The sequence below is a fragment of the Bombina bombina genome, chromosome 6, assembly GCF_027579735.1.
Source record: "Bombina bombina isolate aBomBom1 chromosome 6, aBomBom1.pri, whole genome shotgun sequence".
NCBI lineage: Eukaryota > Metazoa > Chordata > Amphibia > Anura > Bombinatoridae > Bombina > Bombina bombina.
In genome coordinates this window covers 653,942,774-653,958,317 of record NC_069504.1, presented here as the reverse complement: position 1 = coordinate 653,958,317, position 15,544 = coordinate 653,942,774, and positions in this window count along the sequence as shown.

The window sequence follows — 15,544 nt, the reverse complement described above, 5'->3', positions numbered from 1 at the left end:
TAGGGGTTAATAGTTTCATTTAGTGTTTTGCGATGTGGGGGGCCGGCGGTTTAGGGGTTAATAGTTTTAGTTTAGTATTAGCGATGTGGGGGGCTGGCTGTTTAGGGGTTAATAGGTGTATTATACAGGGAGTGCAGAATTATTAGGCAAATGAGTATTTTGACCACATCATCCTCTTTATGCATGTTGTCTTACTCCAAGCTGTATAGGCTCGAAAGCCTACTACCAATTAAGCATATTAGGTGATGTGCATCTCTGTAATGAGAAGGGGTGTGGTCTAATGACATCAACACCCTATATCAGGTGTGCATAATTATTAGGCAACTTCCTTTCCTTTGGCAAAATGGGTCAAAAGAAGGACTTGACAGGCTCAGAAAAGTCAAAAATAGTGAGATATCTTGCAGAGGGATGCAGCACTCTTAAAATTGCAAAGCTTCTGAAGCGTGATCATCGAACAATCAAGCGTTTCATTCAAAATAGTCAACAGGGTCGCAAGAAGCGTGTGGAAAAACCAAGGCGCAAAATAACTGCCCATGAACTGAGAAAGTCAAGCGTGCAGCTGCCAAGATGCCACTTGCCACCAGTTTGGCCATATTTCAGAGCTGCAACATCACTGGAGTGCCCAAAAGCACAAGGTGTGCAATACTCAGAGACATGGCCAAGGTAAGAAAGGCTGAAAGACGACCACCACTGAACAAGACGCACAAGCTGAAACGTCAAGACTGGGCCAAGAAATATCTCAAGACTGATTTTTCTAAGGTTTTATGGACTGATGAAATGAGAGTGAGTCTTGATGGGCCAGATGGATGGGCCCGTGGCTGGATTGGTAAAGGGCAGAGAGCTCCAGTCCGACTCAGATGCCAGCAAGGTGGAGGTGGAGTACTGGTTTGGGCTGGTATCATCAAAGATGAGCTTGTGGGGCCTTTTCGGGTTGAGGATGGAGTCAAGCTCAACTCCCAGTCCTACTACCAGTTTCTGGAAGACACCTTCTTCAAGCAGTGGTACAGGAATAAGTCTGCATCCTTCAAGAAAAACATGATTTTCATGCAGGACAATGCTCCATCACACGCGTCCAAGTACTCCACAGCGTGGCTGGCAAGAATGGGTATAAAAGAAGAAAATCTAATGACATGGCCTCCTTGTTCACCTGATCTGAACCCCATTGAGAACCTGTGGTCCATCATCAAATGTGAGATTTACAAGGAGGGAAAACAGTACACCTCTCTGAACAGTGTCTGGGAGGCTGTGGTTGCTGCTGCACGCAATGTTGATGGTGAACAGATCAAAACACTGACAGAATCCATGGATGGCAGGCTTTTGAGTGTCCTTGCAAAGAAAGGTGGCTATATTGGTCACTGATTTGTTTTTGTTTTGTTTTTGAATGTCAGAAATGTATATTTGTGAATGTTGAGATGTTATATTGGGTTCACTGGTAAAAATAAATAATTGAAATGGGTATATATTTGTTTTTTGTTAAGTTGCCTAATAATTATGCACAGTAATAGTCACCTGCACACACAAATATCCCCCTAAAACAGCTATAACTAAAAACAAACTAAAAACTACTTCCAAAACTATTCAGCGTTGATATTAATGAGTTTTTTGGGTTCATTGAGAACATGGTTGTTGTTCAATAATAAAATTAATCCTCAAAAATACAACTTGCCTAATAATTCTGCACTCCCTGTAGTAGTAGCAATGTGGGTGGCCAGCAGTTTAGGGGTTAATACTTTAGTGTTGGCGATATTTGTGGGTGGCGGATTAGGGGTTAATAGGTTTTATATAGTATTTGTGATGCTGGGGATGGCGGTTTAGGGGTTAATAGTATAGTTTATGGTTGTTAGTGTACTTTGTAACATTTTTGTTTTGAGTTTTGTGAAACATTTTTGTTTTGCAAAATCCATAACTACTGGTCTCAGATCACGGAATCGTTTGTGGCGGTATAAGTTATAACGCTAGCGTTATAGCCGGACCGCACAACCTGTAATACGGGAGACCTCAAAATTCCACACTCAAAAGTCATTTTTTGAGTGTGGAATGGAAAGTTGCGTAAAGGCTAAAATGCTAGCGGTATAGCTGTATTGGCGCAACTTGTAATACGGAAGACCTGCATATTTCGCGTGCAATGGCCAATTTTTCAGCGGTATAGCCGTACTTCTTTCAGCACTTCCCAGAGCTCTCTCTAACTCTTCTTCTCACATATTGTCGACGATTGGACCTAAAAATTTCAAACTTGGATTTGTCCCCCCATAATACACTTTCCCACTGATCTTCATTCCAATCTTTGTGAGCTTTAACATATCTTAGCCTTTTCACCCTGTTACCATTGTGAAAAAAATGGTTTCTTGGCTGCTACCCTTCCACAAAGATCATTCCTGATCAAGCTTCTTCGGACTGTAGAAGGGTCAACTTGGCATCTCGATGAAGCTGCCAGATGCTGAGCCAGGTCCTTGCTGTACCTTCTTCCGGTCTCTTAAAGAAGAAACTCTGAGAAGCTTCTCATCAGATTTTGAAAGTTTTCTTGGCCTTCCAGTCCTTTTTTGTCCTTAACCTCTCCTGATTCTTCAAATCTCTTTATAACAGCTTGAATACCACATCTTGAGTATCCAGTTTGTTTGCTGATTTCCCTTTGAGAGTGGCCTTGCTGATGCAAAAGTATGATTTTATGTCTGTCAAATTCTGTGATCTTTGGCATTTTGAATGGAATGATGTGATTGAAAGTTGGGTCTTATTAGCAAACTTCCAATGCATTAAAATCATACCACGTCACACGTGTGTATGTAATGCTCAAGCCTGTCTTGCACAAACCTGGTGTAATAGACATTTTTCACAGCAGTCATTTAAACATGAAATAGTAGGACACATACAGGTGTTAGCAATAACATTAATTAGGGTTCCATTTCATTTAGGTTTATGAGAGCCAGGTTCCTGCTATTGCTCAAGTGTAAGGGGAGGTCACACTAAATACTTGCCACTTTAGCCTATAGAAGCTATTTTTTCTGATTTTCAATACTGCATACAAATATCCTGTATTTTCTGGTTGTATTCTAATAAGGAGACTGAGAAATAATTATATATGGTCATTATACCATTGCTAAAACAGCAAATCTAATGGTGGCCTATGATTTTTGCCTTGTCTGCCATGTTCCTTTGTCAAATGCAGGATACCAAACCCAATTTTTTTCTTTCATGATTCAGGTAGAGCATGAAATTTTAAGCAACTTTCTAATTTACTCCTACTATCAATTTTTCTTTGTTCTCTTGCTATCGTTATTTGAAAAATAAGGCATTTAAGCTAAGGAGCCAGCCAATTTTTGGTTCAGTACTCTGGACAGCACTTGTTTAATGGTGGCTGACATTTAGCAACCAATCAGCAAGAACCACCCAGGTTGTGAACCAAAAATGGTCCGGCTTCTAAACTTACATTCTTGCTTTTGATAGGAAGAGAATAAAGAAAAATTGATAATAGGAGTAAATTAGAAAGTTGCTTACAATTGAATGCTCTATCTGAATCATGAAAGAAAAAAATTGGGTTCAGTGTCCCTTTAAATTAACAGAGTTCCTTCTCTGCCTTCCTGGAACCAATGCAGACACTGAAAGGGTATTTACCATTATGAATAGCATATGGACCAGGGACAAATCTCAGCTTGGTGTGGACACTTTGTGTCAGATTTATTATTGTCTGGGTGAACAAGGTACATACGTAGTGAACCTGTCTGTCCAAGATCGCAAATTGCGGATGCACCCCCACATTTATCATTGCACAAGTGGCTGCTCATGCAATGCAGGCCTCTGCACTTGTGAAACAAATTGAGTGAGATCAGGGCTTGTCAATCACCCCAGTTAGATCAGTCCAGGGTTGGTTTTAATCTTCCAACTCCAAATTGGAGGAGAGGGTTTAGGAAGTAGCGGTTTAAACCACTGCTTCATAACTATCAGTTGCAGGCTGAAATGAGCGAGCCTGCAACTGATTGGGCTCTTGATAAATCTGCTCCTCTTAAAGCAATTTTACAGCTAGATTTAGAGTTTGGCGGTAGCCGTGAAACCAGCGTTAGAGGCTCCTAACGCTGGTTTTGGGCTACCGCTGGTATTTAGAGTCAGTCAGGAAAGGGTCTAACGCTCACTTTCCAGCCGCGACTTTTCCATACCGCAGATCCCCTTACGTCAATTGCGTATCCAATCTTTTCAATGGGATCTTTCTAACGCCGGTATTTAGAGTCGTGGCTGAAGTGAGCGTTAGAAATCTAACGACAAGACTCCAGCCACAGAAAAAAGTCAGTAGTTAAGATCTTTCTGGGCTAACGCCGGTTTATAAAGCTCTTAACTACTGTGCTCTAAAGTACACTAACACCCATTAACTACCTATGCACCCCTAAACCGAGGCCCCCCCACATCGCCACCACTCTATTAAAAAATTTTTAACCCCTAATCTGCCTCTCCGTACACCGCCGCCACCTACATTATCCCTATGTACCCCTAATCTGCTGCCCCTAATACCGCCGACACCTACATAATATTTATTAACCCCTAATCTGCCGTCCCCAACGTCGCCGCCACCTACCTACACTTATTAACCCCTAATCCGCCTCACTCCCGCCTCAATAACCCTATAATAAATAGTATTAACCCCTAATCTGCCCTCCCTAACATCGCCGACACCTAACTTCAAGCATTAACCCCTAATCTGCCGACCGGAGCTCACCGCTACTCTAATAAATTTTTTAACCCCTAAAGCTAATTCTAACCCTAACCCTAACACCCCCCTAAGTTAAATATAATTTTTATCTAACAAAATAAATTAACTCTTATTAAATAAATTATTCCTATTTAAAGCTAAATACTTACCTGTAAAATAAACCCTAATATAGATACAATCTAAATAATAATTATATTGTAGCTATTTTAGGATTAATATTTATTTTACAGGCAACTTTGTATTTATTTTAACCAGGTACAATAGCTATTAAATAGTTAATAACTATTTAATAGCTACCTAGTTAAAATAATTACAAAATTACCTGTAAAATAAATCCTAACCTAAGTTACAATTAAACCTAACACTACACTATCAATAAATTAATTAAATACAATACCTACAAAAAAATACAATTAAATAAACTAATTAAAGTACAAAAATAAAAAAGAACTAAGTTACAAAAAATAAAAAATATTTACAAACATTAGAAAAATATTACAACAATTTTAAACTAATTACACCTACTCTAAGCCCCCTAATAAAATAACAAAGACCCCCAAAATATAAAAATGCCCTACCCTATCCTAAAATTAAAATAGAAAAGCTCTTTAACCTTACCAGCCCTGAAAAGGGCCCTTTGCGGGGCATGCCCCCAAAAAATCAGCTCTTTTGCCTGTAAAAAAAAAACATACAATACCCCCCACCCAACATTACAACCCACCACCCACATACCCCTAATCTAACCCAAACCCCCTTAAATAAACCTAACACTAAGCCCATGAAGATCTCCCTACCTTATCTTCACCACGCCGGGTTCACCGATCGATCCAGAAGAGCTCCTCCGATGTCTTGATCCAAGCCCAAGCGGGGGGCTGAAGATGTCCATGATCTGACTGAAGTCTTCATCCAAGCGGGAGCTGAAGAGGTCCATGATCGGGCTGAAGTCTTCATCCAAGCGGGAGCTGAAGAGGTCCATGATCGGGCTGAAGTCTTCATCCAAGCGGGAGCTGAAGAGGTCCATGATCGGGCTGAAGTCTTCTATCAAGCGGCATCTTCAATCTTCTTTCTTCCGGATCCATGTTCATCCCGCCGACGCGGAACATCCATCTTCACCGACGACTTCCCGACGAATGACGGTTCCTTTAAGGGACGTCATCCAAGATGGCGTCCCTCGAATTCCGATTGGCTGATAGGATTCTATCAGCCAATCGGAATTAAGGTAAGAAAATTCTGATTGGCTGATGGAATCAGCCAATCAGAATCAAGTTCAATCCGATTGGCTGATCCGATCAGCCAATCAGATTGAGTTCGCATTCTATTGGCTGATCGGAACAGCCAATCGGAATTCGAGGGACGCCATCTTGGATGACGTCCCTTAAAGGAACCGTCATTCGTCGGGAAGTCGTCGGTGAAGATGTATGTTCCGCGTCGGCGGAATGAACATGGATCCGGAAGAAAGAAGATTGAAGATGCCGCTTGATAGAAGACTTCAGCCGGATCATGGACCTCTTCAGCTCCCACTTGGATGAAGACTTCAGCCGGATCATGGACATCTTCAGCCCCCGCTTGGGCTTGGATCAAGACATCGGAGGCTCTTCTGGATCGATCGGTAAACCCGGCGTGGTGAAGATAAGGTAGGAAGATCTTCAGGGGCTTAGTGTTAGGTTTATTTAAGGGGGGTTTGGGTTAGATTAGGGGGTATGTGGGTGGTGGGTTGTAATGTTGGGGGGGGGAATTGTATGTTTATTTTTACAGGGAAAAGAGCTGAATTCTTTGGGGCATGCCCCGCAAAGGGCCCTTTTCAGGGCTGGTAAGGTAAAAGAGCTTTTCTATTTTAATTTTAGAATAGGGTAGGGCATTTTTTTATTTTGGGGGTCTTTCTTATTTTATTAGGGGGCTTAGAGTAGGTGTAATTAGTTTAACATTGTTGGAATATCTTTCTAATGTTTGTAAATATTTTTTTATTTTTTGTAACTTCGTTCTTTTTTATTTTTTGTACTTTAGTTAGTTTATTTCATTGTATTTACAGGGAGTGCAGAATTATTAGGCAAGTTGTATTTTTGAGGATTAATTTTATTATTGAACAACAACCATGTTCTCAATGAACCCAAAACACTCATTAATATCAAAGCTGAATAGTTTTGGAAGTAGTTTTTAGTTTGTTTTTAGTTATAGCTATTTTAGGGGGATATCTGTGTGTGCAGGTGACTATTACTGTGCATAATTATTAGGCAACTTAACAAAAAACAAATATATACCCATTTCAATTATTTATTTTTACCAGTGAACCCAATATAACATCTCAACATTCACAAATATACATTTCTGACATTCAAAAACAAAACAAAAACAAATCAGTGACCAATATAGCCACCTTTCTTTGCAAGGACACTCAAAAGCCTGCCATCCATGGATTCTGTCAGTGTTTTGATCTGTTCACCATCAACATTGCGTGCAGCAGCAACCACAGCCTCCCAGACACTGTTCAGAGAGGTGTACTGTTTTCCCTCCTTGTAAATCTCACATTTGATGATGGACCACAGGTTCTCAATGGGGTTCAGATCAGGTGAACAAGGAGGCCATGTCATTAGATTTTCTTCTTTTATACCCTTTCTTGCCAGCCACGCTGTGGAGTACTTGGGACGCGTGTGATGGAGCATTGTCCTGCATGAAAATCATGTTTTTCTTGAAGGATGCAGACTTCTTCCTGTACCACTGCTTGAAGAAGGTGTCTTCCAGAAACTGGCAGTAGGACTGGGAGTTGAGCTTGACTCCATCCTCAACCCGAAAAGGCCCCACAAGCTCATCTTTGATGATACCAGCCCAAACCAGTACTCCACCTCCACCTTGCTGGGGTCTGAGTCGGACTGGAGCTCTCTGCCCTTTACCAATCCAGCCATGGGCCCATCAATCTGGCCCATCAAGACTCACTCTCATTTCATCAGTCCATAAAACCTTAGAAAAATCAGTCTTGAGATATTTCTTGGCCCAGTCTTGACGTTTCAGCTTGTGTGTCTTGTTCAGTGGTGGTCGTCTTTCAGCCTTTCTTACCTTGGCCATGTCTCTGAGTATTGCACACCTTGTGCTTTTGGGCACTCCAGTGATGTTGCAGCTCTGAAATATGGCCAAACTGGTGGCAAGTGGCATCTTGGCAGCTGCACGCTTGACTTTTCTCAGTTCATGGGCAGTTATTTTGCGCCTTGGTTTTTCCACACGCTTCTTGCGACCCTGTTGACTATTTTGAATGAAACGCTTGATTGTTCGATGATCACGCTTCAGAAGCTTTGCAATTTTAAGAGTGCTGCATCCCTCTGCAAGATATCTCACTATTTTTGACTTTTCTGAGCCTGTCAAGTCCTTCTTTTGACCCATTTTGCCAAAGGAAAGGAAGTTGCCTAATAATTATGCACACCTGATATAGGGTGTTGATGTCATTAGACCACACCCCTTCTCATTACAGAGATGCACATCACCTAATATGCTTAATTGGTAGTAGGCTTTCGAGCCTATACAGCTTGGAGTAAGACAACATGCATAAAGAGGATGATGTGGTCAAAATACTCATTTGCCTAATAATTCTGCACTCCCTGTATTTGTAGGTATTGTATTTAATTAATTTATTGATAGTGTAGTGTTAGGTTTAATTGTAGATAATTGTAGGTATTTTATTTAATTTATTTATTGATAGTGTAGTGTTAGGTTTAATTGTAACTTAGGTTAGGATTTATTTTACAGGTAATTTTGTAATTATTTTAACTAGGTAACTATTAAATAGTTATTAACTATTTAATAGCTATTGTACCTGGTTAAAATAAATACAAAGTTGCCTGTAAAATAAATATTAATCCTAAAATAGCTACAATATAATTATAATTTATATTGTAGCTATATTAGGGTTTATTTTACAGGTAAGTATTTAGCTTTAAATAGGAATAATTTATTTAATAAGAGTTAATTTATTTTGTTAGATTTAAATTATATTTAATTTATGGGGGTGTTAGTGTTAAGGTTAGACTTAGCTTTAGGGGTTAATACATTTATTAGAGTAGCGGTGAGATCCGGTCGGCAGATTAGGGGTTAATTATTGTAGGTAGGTGGAGGCGACGTTGGGGGCGGCAGATTAGGGGTTAATAAATATAATATAGGGGTCGGCGGTGTTAGGGGCAGCAGATTAGGGGTACATAGGGATAACGTAGGTTGCGGCGGTGTACGGAGCGGCAGATTAGGGGTTAATAAATATAATATAGGGGTCGGCGGTGTTAGGGGCAGCAGATTAGGGGTACATAGGGATAACGTAGGTTGCGGCGGTGTACGGAGCGGCAGATTAGGGGTTAATAATAATATGCAGGGGTCAGCGATAGCGGGGGCGGCAGATTAGGGGTTAATAAATATAACATAGGGGTCGGCAGTGTTAGGGGCAGCAGATTAGGGGTACATAGGGATAACGTAGGTTGCGGCAGTGTACGGAGCGGCAGATTAGGGGTTAATAATAATATGCAGGGGTCAGCGATAGCGGGGGCGGCAGATTAGGGGTTAATAAATATAACATAGGGGTCGGCGGTGTTAGGGGCAGCAGATTAGGGGTACATAGGGATAACGTAGGTTGCGGCGGTGTACGGAGCGGCAGATTAGGGGTTAATAATAATATTCAGGGGTCAGCGATAGCGGGGGCGGCAGATTAGGGGTTAATAAATATAACATAGGGGTCGGCTGTGTTAGGGCAGCAGATTAGGGGTACATAGGGATAACGTAGGTTGCGGCGGTGTACGGAGCGGCAGATTAGGGGTTAATAATAATATGCAGGGGTCAGCGATAGCGGGGGTGGCAGATTAGGGGCTCATAAATATAACATAGGGGTCGGCGGTGTTAGGGGCAGCAGATTAGGGGTACATAGGGATAACGTAGGTTGCGGCGGTGTACGGAGCGGCAGATTAGGGGTTAATAATAATATGCAGGGGTCAGCGATAGCGGGGGCGGCATATTAGGGATTAATTAATATAATATAGGGGTCGGCGATGTTATGGACAGCAGATTAGGGGTACATAGGTATAATGTAGGTTGCGGCGGTGTACGGAGCGGCAGATTAGGGCGTAATAATAATATGCAGGGGTCAGCGATAGCGGGGGCGGCAGATTAGGGGTTAATAAGTGTAAGGTTAGGGGTGTTTAGACTCGGGGTACATGTTAGGGTGTTAGGTGCAGACTTAGGAAGTGTTTCCCCATAGGAAACAATGGGGCTGCGTTAGGAGCTTAACGCTGCTTTTTTGCAGCTGTTAGATTTTTTTTCAGCTCAAACAGCCCCATTGTTTTCTATGGGGGAATCGTGCACGAGAACGTTTTTTAAGCTGCCCGCGTCCGTAAGCAACGCTGGTATTTAGAGTTGCAGTGGAGGTAAATATGCTCTACGCTCCCTTTTTTGGAGCCTAACGCAGCCCTTCTGTGAACTCTAAATACCAGCGGTATTTAAAAGGTGCGGGGGAAAAAAAGCCCGCGTAGCTAACGCACCCCTTTGGCCGCAGAACTCTAAATCTAGCCGTTAGTGACAAAGGTAGACTATGATGAAATGTGTGGAGTTTTTTAAAACACTTCAGATGAACAAAGACGTCCTTAGTAAACAGTGATGTGCAGTCACTAGAGGCAGGTGAGGCAGTGCTTCACCTTTCATATGGGCAAAAATATATTTTTTTTTATTGGCTTTAAAAAAAAAATTGTAATTTTTTTTCCCCCAGCATTTTTTTTCACAGCTAGATGTTGTGCAATGGAGAGGCACAAGCAGGTCTGCCCACCATTACACAACATGCTGCGCCATCTACTGGATGACAGTGGTTAAGATCATTGCATGGTCCATAAGTGCTTTATTTGAGGCAGTCCTATTTGGGCTGAACCAATCCAGCGAGAGGCATTAGTAAGTGGAACATAGGGTTGGGGCTGGATGTTAAATCATATAAAACAAAACAAAAACGGAAAAAAAACAACTTTCATATATTTTGTTGCTGTCCTGTGAACCTGCTAGCTTTGCTAAAGTGAAAAAGAGAGTTCTGTTCTTCCCCTCTAAGTGCAGTGGAATGTGCCACTGTCACTTCCTGAATCCTTATACAGAGCAGGAAGAGAGAGGCACAGAGAGCAATGTTTCTGTTCAGCCACATCTTATTGAAGTAAGATTTTACTGTAAGGGATTCTGTTAGTGAAAATGATAATTTAATGAATGTGGTTTAGTGTTTTTTACTCTTTTACAGCAAAGGATCGTTTTTGTATTTTGTTTACTCAAACTTTACACCCACTAACTTAGCAGATTGCCTCTGTACTTTACACTAAATTATAGTCTCATTTAGTTATAGTCTCACTTAGTCTCTGTAGCTCTGCTGTTTTATTACTTTAAAATGCAGTGGTCCCCCCCCTTGTGTGTGTGTGTGTCTCTCTCTATCCATCTCTCTCCTTATGTGTTGTTCTCCCCATGGTCTCTTTCTCTCTCTTCCTCCCCCTCTGACTCTCATCCCTTATGTAATGAAAGAATCTATAAGCATAATTTGCAGCATTAAAGTAAAAAGTATGTTTTAAACATATTTTAATGGGCATGGATTTCTAGATCTCATAATCAGAGCAAGCATTGTGTTATCTGGCAAGAGTTTCTGTTACAATCCTTTTAGACTAAAATCAGATGTTTACTAAGTTGACCAGTTTTCCAAGACACCATTTAAAGGGACATGAAACCCATATGAAACCCATATGCAAATTTAAATAACTTTCCAATTTACATCTAATATCTAATTTTCTTCATTCTTTTGATGTCCTTTGTTGAAAATCATATCTAAATATGCTCAGTAGATGCTGATTGGTGGCTGCACATAGATACCTCATGTGATTGGCTCACCCATGTGCATTGCTATTTCTTCAACAAAGGATATCTAAAGAATGAAGGCGTATCCTAGCCACTGCCTCACCAACCTCTGACGTCACTGCACGTCACTGTTAGTAAAACAGCAGTTCTTCCTAAAGTAAGGATAACAACAGGTGTATCTTAGCAATTGTCTTTACTATTGGCTTTTATTGTAGGTAAACTATTTTCACATTACAAATTTTGAATATATTTTTTTTTACCACCTCTTCAACATTTATAAGGTGTTCCGAATTGTAGTCTGGGAAATATCGGTCACCTTAGTTACACTCCTACTCTTTAGCACACTCTGGTGGACACAACTTTTTTTTTACTTTTTAGGTGGGTGCGTTTTAAGAAATGTATACAGTTATAAAGAAATGTATACAGACATCCCAACCTGCAAAAACTCATTTTTTTTCAAGGTGCCCAGTTATATATTGGACACCTTGAAACCCTAAAGTCACATTAAAAAAAGTAACTTTATTGCACAGCCACATACAACAAACCTATTTTCCAGTGATTGTACGCTTGTTGAATGCTTAAATATTTTAGAATACAAAGTTTAATTACGTGCAGTAAATAAGGTAGTATTTGTGTTTTATTTTATTAAAATCAGGGTGGGGGGCTTTTTGGTTACTGATGCGTGCTTCAAGGGTTCTATAATGTCCCAGCAACTTAAGGCATCCCTTAAAGAAGCAATTTTCCGTATTTGTGCCACATTGGATCATGGTACTTGGAGTTTCAGGGAGATTGCATTCCATTTGCTGGCATCAGGGAGCACGACAAGGAAGTTGGTTTCTTATTCAAACTGTTTCTTATTCGTGAAATTCTGTTTCTTATTCATGGAAGTTGGTTTCTTATTCATTTTTTTTGTCAGACTGCTTTAAATTGACTTTAAAATAAAAATATAGGTTTTATTTATATAATAATATGATTCATACAATGTAGTTAAACAGAGGTGGAATCCCTTTATACAACAATTGAATATACAAACTTGAAAAAAGGGCATACGCTGGCACCAATACAAATATTACTATTTTGAATAAGTAACAGATATTTTCAAAGGGTTAATAACCATTGTGCCACTGATTTCACTATAAATATATACAGGTTAGATCTCCCTCCATGACATGCAATTGTTTTTAGCCTGGCCCAATGGTGTTTTGGGCACAGAAATTGATGCCAACACTGGCATAGGTGCTCTAATTCTCATTTTTGAATAAGTAACAGCTATTTTCAAAGGGTTAATAACCATTGGGGCACTGATTTCACTATGAATATATACAGGGTAGATCCCCCTCCATGCCATGCAATTGTTTTTAGCCTGGCCCAATGGTGTTTTTTGGCACAGAAATTGATGCCAATCCTGGCATAGGTGACATAATTCTCATTTTTTAATAAGTAACAGATATTTTCAAAGGGTAAATAACCATTGGGCCACTGATTTCACTATTAATATATACAGGGTAGATCCCCCTCCATGCCATGCAATTGTTTTTAGCCTGGCCCAATGGTGTTTTTTCAGGAACATAAATTGATTCCAACCCTGGCATAGGTGACATAATTCTCATTTTTTAATAAGTAACAGATATTTTCAAAGGGTTAATAACCATTGGGCCACTGATTTCACTATGAATATATACAGGGTAGATCCCCCTCCATGCCATGCAATTGTTTTTAGCCTGGCCCAATGGTGTTTTTGGCACAGAAATTGATGCCAACCCTGGCATAGGTGACATAATTCTCATTTTTTAATAAGTAACAGGGTATGTCATGGAAATCTATCTGTATATATTCATAGTAAAATCAGTGGCCCAATGGTTATTAACCCTTTGAAAATATCTGTTACTTATTCAAAAATGGTAGTTACAGCACAAATGCCAGTGTTGCCATCAATTTATGTGCCCAAAACAGCATTGGGGCAGGTTAAAAACAATTGCATGGCATGGAGGGGGATCTACCCTGTATATATTCATAGTAAAATAAGTGGCCCAATGGTCATTAACCCTTTGAAAATATGATTTACTTATTAAAAAATGAAAATGCCATGCAATTGTTTTTAGCCTGGCCCAATGGTGTTTTGGGCATAGAAATTGATGCCAACCCTGGCATAGCTGACATAATTCTCATTTTTGAATAAGTAACCGATATTTTCAAAGGGTTAATAACCATTGGGCCACTGATTTCACTATGAATATATACAGGGTAGATCCCCTCCATGCCATGCAATTGTTTTTAGCCTGGCCCAATGGTGTTTTTGGCACAGAAATTGATGCCAACCCTGGCATAGGTGACATAATTCTCATTTTTGAATAAGTAACAGGGTATGTCATGGAAATCTACCCTGTATATATTCATAGTAAAATCAGTGGCCCAATGGTTATTAACCCTTTGAAAATATCTGTTACTTATTCAAAAATGGTAGTTACAGCACAAATGCCAGTGTTGCCATCAATTTCTGTGCCCAAAACACCATTGGCCCAGGCTAAAAACAATTGCATGTCATGTAGGGAGATCTAACCTGTATATATTTATAGTGAAATCAGTGTCCCAATAGTTATTAACCCTTTGAAAATATCTGTTACTAATTTAACCCCTTAACGACACGAGTCGTACAGGGTACGTCGCACACACTTTAAAGACCAGCAACGTACCGACTTTGGGGATTAAAGCGGCTAGAAGCGATCCTGATCGCTTCCAGCCGCTTTACGGTTATTGCAGTGATGCCTTCATATCGTGGCATCCTGCAATAACATTTTTCCCCCATCCAATGCAGAGAGAGCCACTGGGCGGCCATCGATGAAAGACTGAAGAGAGAGGGGGGCAGGATCGGGGGCAGGGTTGTCGGGAGCGCGCACGGGAGCGCGTGCGTGCACGGGGGGCGGCGGGTGGGCTCGTGCACGGGGAGGGAGCGGGTGGGAACCGCTACACTACAGCAAAAACATTTCATATGAGTGTCAGTAGGGGCGATAAAATCCCTAACAAAAGTAAATCTAAGGGATCTGGGAGCGGGTGGGGGATTGATCTGAGGGGGGGAAGCTACACTACAGAAAAAATGAAAAAAAATTACAAAAAAAAACATTTGTATTTGCAAACAGGGTACTGGCAGACAGCTGCCAGTACCCAAGATGGCACCCAGTAAGGTAGAGGTGGAGGGTTAGAGAGCTGTTTGGGGGGGGGATCAGGGAGGTTGGGGGCTAAGGGGGGATCCTACACAGCTGCATATGTAAATATGCTATACAATTTTTTAAATATACCTTTTATTTTAGTACTAGCAGACTTTCTGCCAGTACTTAAGATGGCGGGGACAATTGTGGGAAAGGGGAGGGAAGAGAGCTGTTTGGGAGGGATCCTGGGGTGCAGTGACGTGCTGTCATAGGAGGAAGGTGAGGCAGTGCCTCACCTGTCCTATGTGTGCAATTACACCATTGAAAACATTTTAATAATACAAAAAAAAAAATTTTATTTTTTTTTCTAAAAAATTTATTTTGTATTTATTGGTGACCCCCCTACCCCCCATCCCCTGCCACCCACTCTGCTATTTTTATTACTTTTGAGTTTTGCTTGCAATAATAATTGTTCAAATACATACACATTGCGCAACTTGGTAGAGGCTGTGAGCCCTTCCGTTGCCCAATATGATGTATTTGTTTGTATGGGCCGCTAGAGACTGCCGCAGTGCCACCCAGTGGTGAATTGTCTCCTCTTCGCGGCCCATACTGCTCCCAATAGAGGCTGATCTATAGCAGCCTCGGGAGCCCTGCCTGCCTGTCAGTTGAAGTGTCAGCCAATCAGCGCCAGTCTCTGACACTCAGTGAGCGACGTCACTTCAGTTCAGTCAGTGGGTGGGATTGGTGCGGGCGTCAGGCGGGCGGCGGGGCGGGAGATCATCCCAGACAGTGAGTGAACTTGGAGAAGACTGCAGGAGCCAGGACAGCCACGTATTCTCAGTGTCCACTGTCTGTGTGTGTG